At 38.5% G+C, this 15,082-nt stretch overlaps 1 protein-coding gene across 4 annotated transcripts in view; it reads right to left on the bottom strand.

Moving 5' to 3' along the window:
- Positions 1 to 13,414, bottom strand: part of LOC124855789 (leucine-rich repeat and fibronectin type-III domain-containing protein 2) — a 219,324-nt gene extending 205,910 nt beyond the window's left edge. For all 4 annotated transcript variants that reach the window (XM_047345873.1, XM_047345872.1, XM_047345874.1 and 1 more), the window contains exon 1: positions 9,869 to 13,414. The gene's annotated coding sequence lies outside the window, so the exon portion shown is untranslated. The remainder of the gene's footprint in view (positions 1 to 9,868) is intronic.
- Positions 13,415 to 15,082: the final 1,668 nt, after the last annotated feature.

The raw sequence follows: 15,082 nt of genomic DNA, 5'->3' as shown, positions 1-15,082 counted from the left end.
AAACAAATTCCTTGTATGTCCAAAAACGTACTTGGCAATAAAGCTTTTCTGATTCTGATTCTGATTCTGAAAAGCAGCTGCTTTAGCAGAACGCTTTTTGTCAAAAACAGTTTTAGCTAATCACCCCTCACTAGCTCCTGTGTTGGCAGACGTTTCTGCCACCTTTCTCCTCTAAGGCTGCGATCCATGAAGCCTGTGAGTTGTAAATTATTCTAACAGGCAGCGGTACATTACACCTCAAGTTTGCTGACAAGAAGCCAGGCTTCAGTCAACAGGGAAATGCTTGAAAAAACACTCAGAGACGATGGTCCTCACAAACTTTAAAACAGCACAAAATAAGGTATATTTTCAATACAAACAAAGGAAACATAACATGTCATTTGTCACAGAGTCTATTTTTACCCTAGACCTTCAATCTAAGCAGTTTGTAGGCTTTTAAAATCTAAAAGTCAGTTGAAATCCAGCTGGAGTGGGCTGCAACTGCTGACTTAGATAAATGAACCTGCCATTAACTGACGAGGGCTACTGTGTTCAAAAGTGCAGCAACAACAGCAAAGTAGTCATATGGGAGGGGAGGAGGGGGTCAAAGTAAAACTGGAGTGCTGGCTCTACTGAAGTTGGAAATTAAACAGAATAAAGGGTATGAAACCTAAAAGGTGAATTTAGTCCTCTGTAACCTGATCGTGTGGTGTTGTTTTCCACCCTAATGTATTTGAAGTGCTTAGCTGTGATGGTAACAAGAGTTTGAGCCCCAGACACGCTGGTTCCTGCAGAAAATGACTAAACGCTCTCGTGTTTCATATCCGCTGCTGTCTGTGTCCCCACAGTCACGCAGGCCAGTGAACTGTGGCAAAGTGATGTTCCGACTTGTGTTTCACAAAAGGTCGTCTCCAAAGTTTCATACAGGCTCAGCCCTCCAAAATCTACACCACACATTGATTCAATCCAGAGTTCCTGCTGCGACGTTTAATGCAGGAAGCAGATCAAAGCAAGGCCAGATCAGCAGCGAGGGCACCTGAATAAAATGCAGGCACATGGAGCCAAACAGTACACTATATTATTGGAAGGGTATCTGCATCTTATCGTTTGTTTGCTGAGACAGGTAGTACAAGATCATCCCAGCATATACACTAGTGAAAAAATTAGGACACCTTGAGTTTTTCCTGTTTTGTTCACACATTTGGATATTTACAACTTTAACAGTATTGAGAGATTTAATATGTCCAATAAAAACTAAAGAAAATATATTTTAAAAACTGAAGCTCCAACATCACAATACCCGAAAAGATATCAGTTAATCCTCTATGGAAAGGTTAAAACTATGAAATGTAAGTCCTTAAATGGCCAAGTCAAATCTGGATCCCACGCAGCTACTGCAAGATGTCTTAAAACAGGCTGCACATTCAAGAAGCCCCTTACAGCGAAGGTGAAAAGTGGGGCAATCTTTCCTCAGACTGATGTCAGAGACCATTAGACAGCTACAACAAACTGTCTCACAGAAGTTATTTCAGCTAAAGTGGTGAGACCAGCTATTGGGGGATAACTTTCCTAATCTTTTCCATGGATTGAAAGCACATTTTTCTTCATATCTTTTGTTTAATGAGTAAAACAATGTCAAGTATTTTGGTTTACCTACAAATAAATCATCCATCATAAAAACAAGATTAGACTTCGGTAGTTGCATATTTTTAAATAAAAACCGAATGTTAAATGGGGTTACCTATTGTTTATTGAATTAGAATATAATAAATAAATGGGAGCTCACCAGTAGCAGTTAGGGAAAGATCTGCTATAAGGACGTAACTTAATAATCAATAACAAAACAGACAAAGTCCAACAAAAGACCTTCAGAAAGCATGGAGAAGACCAAGATCAAGACCACTTTTAGAGATTTACAAACAAATCCACCAGTTTGGAAGGAAAATTTAATAAGCAATACATAGCATTTTCTTCCTATGGTGTTTCCTTCTTACAAATAGGACTGCAAATTAATTTCCTCACTTCAACATTTATTTTAGTCTTTTGGCATTGTATTTTAGTGGTCCAAAAATTATATTATTTACCAGGTTTAGCATTTTCTGGTCTGGTTGTTGTTTGAATGCCTGATTCTTTTGTTTTAACTTCTGTAAAATCACTTTTTCTTACATTTGACTGTATAAAAAGTGCTCTGAGCACTGAATTCTGATTAACTGATTGATTATTTGGTTGGTCACACACTACAAGATACCAGTATGAATCCCAACTCTAGTAGCTACATTATTATTTTTTATCATACTAAAAAAACAAATAAGGTAAACCAAATGAATAGTGTTGTATTCACACCTTTGTTTCAGTAAAACTTACATTTTCATACAGTCTCAGCATTCTAAAACCACTGGGATGTGACTGAAACCACATGAAAGCAAAGCTATAGATGGTATTGACTCTGAAAAGGCTCAGGGTTGCTGCTTTCAATTTCAGCTTGTAGGAAGCTCCATATCCCACACTTGAGTCTTAGGAGGCAGCTGTTGAAACAAAAAATAAATAGAAGAAGAAAAAATGCAGCAGCCTTTTCTATGTTGAAATCTACCAGTTCAGATCATCCTTTTCAAAACCTCCACACTTAACATGTCTTTGTCTTTCTTAGGTTTCTGAATACATTAATGGGTCTTTTTATTGCAGTAAAAGACTCAGATTTTCCTTAAAGTCATCAATGAACTGTTAGCTAAAACTGCTCATTCGTTTCTCACCTGGATTGCTTTAACAGAATCACTTTAATTGTAATTTTAGTTAAAAAATTGCAATACACTACAGCTAACGAAAATAAAAGTGAAAGTGAAAATTAAGCATGAATGAAAACTATTCTGAACAACTGGAATAAAATGTAATCTGGCAAAAATACAAACAATTTGCAAAAGATCTTTGGAAAATGACGTTTAGCTCTTGATTTTTTTTTAAACCCTTCATTGTATTTAACTTATATGTGGTAGAACAATGCAAAGTAGTGCATAATTATAGAGTGGAATCAGTGGAAACATCAACATTGTTTAACAAATATAAAATCCAACTGTCTGGCCTGAATTTGTATTCAGAACCCCTGGATTAATACTTTGCAAAGGCAGATTTGGTTGTAATTACAGCTTCAGGTCTTTTGTTGTATGTCTCTACCAACTTTGCTCAGCTCTGGGAGAAAGCTAAATTGCTTCTCTGTCCCAGTTTAATAAGAGCATCCTCAAAGCATGATGCTGCCATTACCATGTTTCATTGTGAGGGATGGTATGTTTAAGCTGATGTGCAGTGTTAAGTTTTCGCCCCACAAAGTTTTGCATGTGGACCAGAAAGATCAATTTTAAACTCTGTTGACCAGAATATCTTCTTCCATAATTTCACTTCAACCCTTACATGGCTTGTGGTTAACTTTAAATGAGATTCCTCATGGTGTTCTTCTAAGCAATAGCTGTCTTCTTGCCACTTTTCATAAAGATCGGACTTCTAGAATGCAGAACTTAAAATTGTTATGTCGACAGATTCTTCCACCATAGCAGTGGATCTCTGCAGCTCCTGCAGACTTAACATAGGGTCTCTTTGCTGCTTTTCTAATCAATGCTCTGTTTGCCATGCAAATAACTTTAGGTGCACAGCCATGTGATGTTATATTGTCTTCATGATGCTGTTTGTTGTCTAATGTAGAAATAAATCTCTGAAGCCTTCATGAGAAGCTGTGCTTATACTGATGTTAAGTTACATACAGGTGGACTTTGAAAATAAACAAACTAAAAGGGAGCTTTATTTAAATAACTGTGTTAGAATTAAATATATCAGAGAATGGGAAGCAGCTACTCAAAATATACAGGAACTGATACAGTGCCTTGCAAGGGTATTCATTCCCCCCAAATATTTTCAAATTTGTTGCGTTTTAACCACAAAGTGTCTATCGCTAAGTGTCTTACTGGAATTTCATGCAATAGACCAACAGGATTCAATGATAACCACATCTGTGAATGAAACAATTAAAAAAGTAAATGGAAATGGGAGATGGTTTTCAAATTATTTTCACAAATAATCTGAAAACTGTGAGAAGCATATCAGCTCCCACTGAGCAAATTATTTGTAAAACCATCCAGCTCAGTTGTGCTGGAGAGCATCTGTGTAAATCAGTTTTCAAGTCATGCCACAGATTCTCATTTTGAGTTAGGTGTTGACTTTGACTTGGACATTCTAACACATGCTTTGATTTAAATAATCAAATTCTAGCTCTGGCTGTATGTTTTATGTTTTGATGATGGAACATGAACCTCTGCTCCAGTCTCAAGTCTTTTGCACGTGCTACCTGTTTTTTCCCTAAATTGCCTTGTTTTTAGCTCCATCCATCAGCTCTTCTACTCACTTCGAATACCTCCATTGTCCCATACATATCTTTTTGTTTGTAGGCCAAATGCTTCAGTTATTGTCTCTGTTAGTTTAGGTACACAATTGTGTCTTGGTAGGTTTGCAGTGCTATTCTATTTTTCATTTTCAGGTGATAAATGGAACAGTGGTCTGTGAGATGTTTAAAGCCTGGGATATTGTTTTATAACTTAGCCCTTCTATAAATTTCTCCACAACTTTATCCCTGCCCTGTCTGATGCGTTAGTTGGTCTTTATGATGCTGGGTGTTCACTGATGTTCTCTAACAAACCTCTGAGACTTTCACAGAACAGCTATGTTTATACTGAGATTAACGTATACATAGGTGGATCCTTTCTATTAATTAGATGTGGTTTAAATGCATTTGGATGCACTTTATTTAGTTCAAGTGTATCAGAATAAAGTGTCTGGAAACAGTCTTCTTCCACTTTACAATGATGTGTTTATTTGTGTTGGTTTTTCACATAAAATCATTATAAAATATAACATTTTGTGGTTGTAATGTTAAAGATGTGAAAAAAAAAATCACTCTTGTATAAATACGATTTCAAGGCACTGTGAAATATCCGTGAATTGGATGGTGGTGAGAAAGTGGTAAATTCGCACATAGTTGTTTAAAAGTGGGGTGAATAAAAAATTGCATCTGTGGGTTCCACCCTGGCAGTTGATTCTGCACATACTGTATGTTGGTCTTCTGCACCTGGGCCACAGTTGCAGGGCACACACAAACAGAAGACCAACTTGGTGACAACAGTAGATATAATTTAACAGGAAAATGTGTCCCTGTAATTCACAGGAATTTGAGGTGAAGGAGCGTTATAAAAATGCTCCCCAGCTTTGCTCTATTCACAGATGAGCTTTAATCCAAATCCATCATTCAACTGGTTGCATTCTAGATCCTTACAATTTTTTATTGTGATTTATTTGTGTTTTCAATCCATTTAAAAAAAATCTGCCAGGGAAGGTGAGTGAAGATTTGCATCGATGTGGTTAAAGGCTAAATCCCAAGTTATTCCCCTCTTATTTTCTGAACTGCAATTGTCTCCCTTGTTTGCCACTCTTTATGGATGACGACTAAGCCCAAATTGATCTCCTTCAAAGTTTAGCTTATCAGTCTCCTCTATATCTCTTTGCTAAGTGTCCCTATGTAATTTCCATTGCAAAACAACAACTTTCCAGCATTCATTGGGAGCCTTCTGTGCACGCCGAGCTGCTCCCCGAGGTAAAACTGCCCTACTTCTCCTAGTGTCCTCTGCATCCATCTGCCGCACCCGTAAATTGCGTTCGCCTGCAATCGCAGGTTATCTCATCTGTCAAAGCAGGCCTATCAATTTCAGTGAGCAGCCTCAACAGAAGGCATTAACCCTCCAGCGTCATCCTGGCGCCTAGCATTGAGAGACAATAACCGCCACTGATACCGCCATATCAGATGAGCAGAGCTGACACTAATGTGACTGTTTGTGGTGAGCAGTGTGATTATCAATGAGTACAGAGGAAGAATTAATTAATGTCCCGCTCATGTTGCTCCCTGTCTAAAACAACATGATTATCTACTTTAAGGGGAGCAATAAGCTGCGTTTAGCTGCAACAGCAATATTCGAATTTAACACAAATTGGGTGTTTTTGTTGCCAACAGTGAAGAACATACCCCAGATTAATATTTGTATTATAAAACTGAACAATTAAATGTGAGATTTCAAATTTCAACATGGAATTCTCCAGGAAATTATTTTGAAGATCTATTGATATTCTTCCCTGTCAAACCTGGGAGGATTTTTCTCAGACACAGTCCAAAAATTGGGCAAACCTGGGAAGTTTGGTCCAAATAGAGATCATAAATTGTATTAGAATAGTATAATCAGAGTTTAATCCATCCAGGGAAGTTCTGGTTGTCTCTGTTCAAACACCAACTCATTATCGATAAATGTTCAGAGTTTTAAATGTTATGGACATAATACAATTGAATGCAAAACAGGAATAAAATACAGTGACATCATAAAATGTTTTAAAGAAGGCAATAATTGTCCCATTTTGGGACATTTTTGGAAACTGTCATTGGGTAGGTGTTTAAATGAACTACAATAACTTCATATTTCCATGTGTTGTATGTAAGGGGTATTTATTCAGATCAATCTGAGAAGCTTCAATAAAACATTTAGCATCCATCTTAGTATTTGATTTTAAAAGGTTGAGATGTTTTACGAGTCACTAGAACCATAATCTGTTTCAATTTATACATGTTCTGAATAACTTCAAGATGTGTATCTAAGCAACTCTTTCTCAAACGTGCATAGCATTTAGCAGCTACTATACCATGCAAGACATTGCATGGCATTTACCACCTGCAAGGATGTCTCTAAAGAGCCAGAAGAGGCCACAATAGATCCAATTATTTTTGTGAATTTACAGTTACTTCTGAATATTAATTAAACCATCTCTTTGGAAACAGTTATCAAATTAACTGTTTTGTGTTAATGTAACAATTTCCATCTATCTTGATGTTAACTCAAACGCTACAATCTATGTTTTGCATGTGATTGAAAAACCAAGCAACTGACTAAATATATACAACTTTAATGCTGATGATGGATAGCTGATGCCATTATGTCTGGGAAAGTCCAGAGGGAATTCCTTTCATGTTTAGCAAAAAATAAATAAAAATAACTTTGGGGAATACAGCAAATGGTGTTCATCAATAAAAAGCTAAAATAAAATGCTGAATAAACAACAGGGCTAAAAGCTTTAAAACACTAAAGAGGGACACAACATTGCTGCTGAGAAACACCTAAAACGTGGAAGTTAAATATTTAGTGTCGTAATTTTTTCAGGCACACAATTAATGGCAAAGTCTAGCGTGTACGTGATTAAAAAACATGCTACAGCCGATATAAATCAAGACAGTCTTGGATTGGCAGTGAACTCAAACAGAGCTGGTGTTACCTACAGATGAGTTACTTCTCCTCTCCCTCTCTCTCTCTCTCTCTCTCTCTATATACAGGTACTTCTCAAAAAATTAGCATATTGTGATAAAGTTCATTATTTTCTATAATGTAATGATGAAAATTTAACATTCATATATTTTAGATTCATTGCACACTAACTGAAATATTTCAGGTCTTTTATTGTCTTAATACGGATGATTTTGGCATACAGCTCATGAAAACCCAAAATTCCTATCTCACAAAATTAGCATATTTCATCCGACCAATAAAAGAAAAGTGTTTTTAATACAAAAAACGTCAACCTTCAAATAATCATGTACAGTTATGCACTCAATACTTGGTCGGGAATCCTTTTGCAGAAATGACTGCTTCAATGCGGCGTGGCATTGAGGCAATCAGCCTGTGGCACTGCTGAGGTCTTATGGAGGCCCAGGATGCTTCGATAGCGGCCTTTAGCTCATCCAGAGTGTTGGGTCTTGAGTCTCTCAACGTTCTCTTCACAATATCCCACAGATTCTCTATGGGGTTCAGGTCAGGAGAGTTGGCAGGCCAATTGAGCACAGTGATACCATGGTCAGTAAACCATTTACCAGTGGTTTTGGCACTGTGAGCAGGTGCCAAGTCTTGCTGAAAAATGAAATCTTCATCTCCATAAAGCTTTTCAGCAGATGGAAGCATGAAGTGCTCCAAAATCTCCTGATAGCTAGCTGCATTGACCCTGCCCTTGATAAAACACAGTGGACCAACACCAGCAGCTGACACGGCACCCCAGACCATCACTGACTGTGGGTACTTGACACTGGACTTCTGGCATTTTGGCATTTCCTTCTCCCCAGTCTTCCTCCAGACTCTGGCACCTTGACTTCCGAATGACATGCAGAATTTGCTTTCATCCGAAAAATGTACTTTGGACCACTGAGCAACAGTCCAGTTCTGCTTCTCTGTAGCCCAGGTCAGGCGCTTCTGCCGCTGTTTCTGGTTCAAAAGTGGCTTGACCTGGGGAATGCGGCACCTGTAGCCCATTTCCTGCACACGCCTGTGCACGGTAGCTCTGGATGTTTCTACTCCAGACTCAGTCCACTGCTTCTGCAGGTCCCCAAAGGTCTGGAATCGGCCCTTCTCCACAATCTTCCTCAGGGTCCGGTCACCTCTTCTCGTTGTGCAGCGTTTTCTGCCACACTTTTTCCTTCCCACAGACTTCCCACTGAGGTGCCTTGATACAGCACTCTGGGAACAGACTATTCGTTCAGAAATTTATTTCTGTGTCTTACCCTCTTGCTTGAGGGTGTCAATAGTGGCCTTCTGGACAGCAGTCAGGTCGGCAGTCTTACCCATGATTGGGGTTTTGAGTGATGAACCAGGCTGGGAGTTTTAAAGGCCCCAGGAATCTTTTGCAGGTGTTTAGAGTTAACTCGTTGATTCAGATGATTAGGTTCATAGCTCGTTTAGAGACCCTTTTAATAATATGCTAATTTTGTGAGATAGGAATTTTGGGTTTTCATGAGCTGTATGCCAAAATCATCCGTATTAAGACAATAAAAGACCTGAAATATTTCAGTTAGTGTGCAATGAATCTAAAATATATGAATGTTAAATTTTCATCATGACATTATGGAAAATAATGAACTTTATCACAATATGCTAATTTTTTGAGAAGGACCTGTATATATATATATATATATGTGTGTGTGTGTGTGTGTGTGTGTGTAGAACGCACCTGCCACTGAGGCACTGCACTTTTTTCACATATGAATGCAATTTAGATAGGGCGTAAACGGCTATGCAAGTGTTGGCAAAAAACCCCCGCTGTGGGAGTGGAACGCTGCCTCCTGCAGCACTTGGACTTGTGTGTGCTGTCCACGGTGCTGAACTACACGCACAGCCCGAACGGCTGGTCTCCACCTACGGACACGGATTTCTCACTGCGACTCCGCGAATGTCATGTAATCCACACGAGGGGTGGCGATTACAGAAGGTGGTGGCGTTTAGTGCCTCATGGCGACCATAGAGCCCCCTAACCACAATCATACACACAAGCATTTAATAGCTGAGTTTGCGCGCACACACACAAGCCAATATTTTCTTAGGATGTGCAGGGACTTTCGTAATAAAACTCTCTCTCTCTCTCTCTCTCTTCTCCTCACACACAGCAGTCTATTCGTGCAACTTAAAGGGAGTATAATACGCAGCTTTGAAAATCACAAGTGAACATTTTGGCAAAAAATATCACAAGCGCTCTTAGTGTACGCTACTGTTCTATGTCAAACACAACCTCCCAGTTCCCTTCACATGCACATTTTTTGTTAAAATAAAATAAAAGGCCAAAAGCAGCTCTTCGCTGATCAGGTTACTTTCTGTGCGAAGCTGTAATTGTCCGGAATCTGATGCACCCTTCATCCAATAAACACCTCACCTTGCCTATGTGAATGCTCATGTACAAATGTAAACTGGCTCTACATGATCAGTGTTCATGCAAAAGATCAAGAACAAATATGAAACAGCTGATTTAATCTCTGCGGGTATTTGATGTTATTTCCTACCTGCACCTGCGGATAATTATCCATTATGTGCCAACCACAGCTTCCCAAAGAACTCTTTTTTTCCTTCCCAGTATTTGAGTCTTACAGCCGCTCCCTTTCCATTGCTCCACTAATTCCAGAAGAACCGCAAAACCAGCCGCCCGTCGAGCCGCATATCGCTCTTTCTCTCGCACAAGACGAGTTTTATTCCTCCCCGCACCAGCAGATGCTGCGTTAAACCTGCGCTTTTTTAGCCGGAAGCCAAGCTGCGACATAAAGCTTCACAGCATTTTTTTGTAGTAAAAATAACCTTCTCACTGCAGTTGTCTGTGTATGTCCACGCTGAAAAAGTCGCTACACTTGCACAAACAGGTTTCCCCCCGTCTGCTCCTCGCTACTCGAGTCCTCGTCCTTAGAATGCTTGGAATATCCAAAGTAATTATCCGAAAAAAGCGGGATTTCTTGCCAAAAGTGACGGAAAATCCAAAACCACAAAGTTTAGAGTTTGTTTATAACAATAAAGAGCCGTATTGTTCGTCCGGTGAGCGCATGGATGGAAAGATGCAGAGTCTCTGCGCCGGGAAGGCTGCAATAGAACAGCGAAAAACCCTAGATGGAATAAACACTATGGAGCATCCCGGAGCCCACCGAGAGGAGGGCCAGCAGGGGCGTAAGAGGAGCGGGTCAGCCAGAAGCGCGGCTCCTGTACGCACACATTCTCACACAGGAACGAAATTGGAGCGTTGATTGTGCTTAATGGCCCACTTTGAGAATGTCAGCAGGGAATGCCGAACCGTCTGCAGCGGATTAAGGAGCTACCTGGGATTACCTTGTGTTTAGCGCCTGTTTAGCCTATAAGCGCTGCTGGCATGCACGGACTTGTAGTACATGTGTCAGTATAGGCACATGTGTTTGCATGTCAGTGCTGTGGCCTATGCGAAAGGCGCAGTTTATGGGACATTTCTCCACGGGAACTAGATTTCTTGCACCGATTGTATTTAAATCTAAACTTGGACTATGATATTCTATCAGGTGAACATAGGCTTATTTGAAACCCTTCATTTGTATCTCCAGCTGGATATTTAGGGTTTCTGTCCTCATAGAAGAACAACAACCCTGAACTCCCCCAATCTCCTGTGTCCAGTCTTCTGCAACTATTTAAAAGAGATTTGCTTAGTATTGTTCTGTATTTGGCTCCATCCATTGTTCTATCAACTCAGACCAGCTTCCATGTCACTGCTGAAGTGTGATTCTAGTGTATTCATGGTGATGTGCAGTGATTGTTTTTTGACACCCATGTTTTTTTATATGAAGACCTAAAGGTTCGACTTTGGTCTTGTCTTACCCGAGCACCTTCTTCCACATGTTTGCTCATGTTCAACTTTAAATGGATCCTATTATGGTTTCCTTTCAGTAACTGGAAAATTGTGCCACTCTTCCACAAAGGTCACATTTGTGCTTAACAAATACTTACCATGTCAACATATTCTCCCTCCTGAGCTGTAAATATCTGCAGCTCCTCCACAGTCACCAAGAGTATCGTGGTTGCATCTCTAATTAATTATCTCTTCATCCAGCCTGTCAGTTTAAGTGGATAGCCATGTCTTGGTAGGTTTGCAGTTGTGAGATACTATTTCCATTTTCAAATGACAGGTTGAGCTCTGACAGATGTTTAATGTTTGGGATATTGTTTTATAACCTAACCCTACCTTAAACGTTTTCATAATGTTATCCCTAAGATGTCTACTGTGTTTCTCGGTCTTCAAGATGCCGTTTGACCACTAATATTATCTAACAACCCTCTAAGGCCTACACAGAAGAACTAGATTTATACTGACATTACATCACTCAAATATGGATTCAATTTATTTAATAATTGACTTCTGGAGACAGTTGGTTGCATTGGATTTTATGTGGGGTATCTGAGTAAAAGTCACCCTTGTACATGAGATTTTAAATCTCAATGGGGCTTTCCTGGTTAAACAAATTAAAAGTTAATAAAAAAAGAGGCTGAATACCAATGCTTGCCACAGTTTTAATGTTTTTCTGTTACTTTTCTTTTTTAAACCATGCATCCTTTTCCTTCTTTGCAGTTATGCTTTACTTTTTGTTGGTTTGTTACATAAAGTCCTAACTTATTACATTGCAGTTTGTGGTTGTTATGAGACAAAATGTGGAAAAGTTGTCTGGCTGTGAATACTTTAGTGTGAATCTGTAATCTCAGAAACAAACCATGAAAAGTTAAATGGACACGTATACAGACCTTAATCTGGAACAAGAACTGTACAAATTCAATAATGCATTTAATACGGCTAATTTATGATCACATTATGTACACATTTCATGCTACAGCTCTTCAGATTAATTTATCCAATTGATCTGTCCTAGAGGGCCAAAACCTTGTGGTGTAAGTTTGTGTATCATCACAACTCGGATACACACAAACCAGAATGGGTTTATTTAGCCTAGTGTTTCAGCAGCTACCGGCTTTAAATTGATAGTCGTCAAATTCAAATTTTCATTAGTGAGTTGCTATTCTTAGTTTTAAACCCTAAGCAATAAAAATGTTTAATGATACATCTTACAGTAAAGTAAGACCACCCTATTTTAATTCTCCAGACAAAATAAATCATCTTAACTTCAAATGAGGTAACCACAGCCTCACATAAACTACAATGGTATTATGTGTAAATCATTATTTATTAGAAGAAGCCCACATTGACTCCTTCAACAGCATTTAGACAACAGCCATATGCTGGAAATCAAATCCACAATTTATTGATCATCATGTTCAATGTGACTAACTCTATAAGAGCAGGGGTTCTGGCAGTTTCACTGGAACTAACAGGTATTTGTAAGCACAAATACTTCATACTATGGGCCTGATCTACGATGATCCCAGATTAGGAGCGCCAAATTGCATGTGTTTAAAAGAAATTGCACATGCTGTTGATGTGCGTGTTGTGGGTGATATACTGAGATTGCAGGCACCGTTGATAATATAGTGATGTGGACAGCCCTATTTAATTGAGGATTTTGCATGTGCTGCTGACTGTTACCATGAGGAGTTCAGACACATTAAGGCACATGCACAGATAGACACCTATGGGCATCTGCCCTTTTGTCCTGGGTGAGAAAAGGCCCCTCACTGCTGGAGCCCATTTTTTATTTTTTTAATCAATATTTCTAAATAAAAATGATCCTTTCTGCCATTAGTTCCCTCCAAAAGTGTTGTGATATTTGATGGCCATTTATTTGAGTGCACTGGCCCTGCAAACGGTTCCCCGCCTTGCTCCTCCCTCCTCCTGCTCCACCTTGCCGTCACGCAATGTGGAGCGCAGGGTCAAACGACTGCAGCCTCTGACCTGCATGAGACAGACAGTGTTTCTTTTACAATAAGGGAAATAAAAATAAACAAACATCCAGGCATGCACCAGATTCTTTCAGGCATGCGAGAAAGTTAAACATTTTTTTCCTTCATTGTCCCTTTACAGGCTCGGTAATGGTTTCATGTTCTCTGGTGGCTGGTAATGTTTCTTTCAAAATAAGAGACAATATTTAAGTTCAGTCGTGGTGTTTTTCATTTTGGTTTAATTGCATTAAGAATTTAAATAAACTGCATACCTCAAATGGTTCATAAGAAATGGTTTTGAATCAACTTGGCTCGTGTCTGCATTAATCTGTCCCACTTAAGCTTACTCTATCCTAGCCAATCATCATCACTTATGCGATTGCCTCGTTCCTTCCTTCACCGAAGAAAAAAAGCTTAGCTCCTGTGGCTGTGAGCCACAACAGATGACAAGAGCTTCAATGAGCAGCTTTAGTTTATAACGCACCCCATTTAACTGTCGTAATGGTAACGGGGTTGTAATGCTGAAGAAAGTAATTTGTTTGATTACTCGTTACTGAAAAAAGTAACGTCATAAGTAATGCTGTTTATTTGAATATCGTTATTCCAATCCCTGGTCAGTTTGCACCTGCCTTTCAAACATGCTAAAAATAGCATTCTGCAAAAACAGCGACCACAATCCATTTCATGTTTGAAGGCAAACAAGTTGAATGGATTGCTCTTGCAATTCTGCTCATTTGTCAGATACATTCCTCGGTGCAACTGCTTAGTAGATCAGATTTGTGCACGCTATCAAGTTTGCATTATACATCCAAACCTTTAGTAGATCAGGCCCTAACTGTCAGTCACGGTGGTGGATGGATGATGGTTAGGGCTTGTTTTGCAGCCACAGGAAGGTTGGCTGTTGTGACATACATGTGACCACCTCAAACAAATGTCAGCAAATATCAGTGAATCAAAGTTATGTTGGAAACAAGAGTGTGACAAATTTTTCTAATGAAAATCACTTAAAATAAGTAACCTTCCTTTAAAGCCAAGTTAAATTGAAAAAATTAAACTCATACAGAGCATGTGATATTTTTTAATTCTAATTCTATCATGCAATATGTAAAAATAGAATTTAAGACATCAAAACAATACAACCTAATTATAACAGACAATAGAGATATTTGTCATGACATATTTACATATATAATTTAAGAAAAAAGGCAAGAAACATATTTCTTGTGCTCTGGAATACAAATTACTACACATAGGTAAAAATGATTTTTATACTCCTGGTAATACATAAATATTACCAACTTGTTTTCCTGACAGGAAGGAATATTAATATTTTGGAGTGGCCCAGCCAGATTGCTGACTTGAAGCTGATAGAGAAACTGTGAAGGGCGATTAAGATTGGGGTGACAGCAAGGATGCCTTTTAATTTCAAAGACCTAAATAGTCATAATACCAGTGGAAACATGCAAAAAGGAAGTCAGCAATTATAAGGTTTGCATTGCTGTAATGACAGTAAATTTTTTATTTTTTCCATTGACTACTTGGAAGGGTATAAATCATTTTCGACATGCCATTTTAATGAAAGTTTAATAGAACCACATTATTTTTTTCAATATTTAATGCTCTTTTTACATGGTTTTAATAAGGAATAAAACATTGAATGAAAATAATTTAAAATCTAAATCTGCCCAGGTATGAATAATTCTGCACCTAATTGTGCATCAAGTGTTGAAAATGAACACCACTGAGATGAATAGCTTGTGATTAATATTGTATACTATTTTTGTTTTTACTCAAGTGTCAAACTTCCAAACCAAGCAGGTTATGCATAATTAAAATGCTTCATTGTGACAACTCACATTTGTATATTTTGTTTGTAATGTAAA

The sequence above is a fragment of the Girardinichthys multiradiatus genome, chromosome 19 (genome assembly GCF_021462225.1).
Source record: "Girardinichthys multiradiatus isolate DD_20200921_A chromosome 19, DD_fGirMul_XY1, whole genome shotgun sequence".
NCBI lineage: Eukaryota > Metazoa > Chordata > Actinopteri > Cyprinodontiformes > Goodeidae > Girardinichthys > Girardinichthys multiradiatus.
Note: the sequence above shows the minus strand (reverse complement) of the source record. Positions and strands in the feature narration are given on the sequence as shown.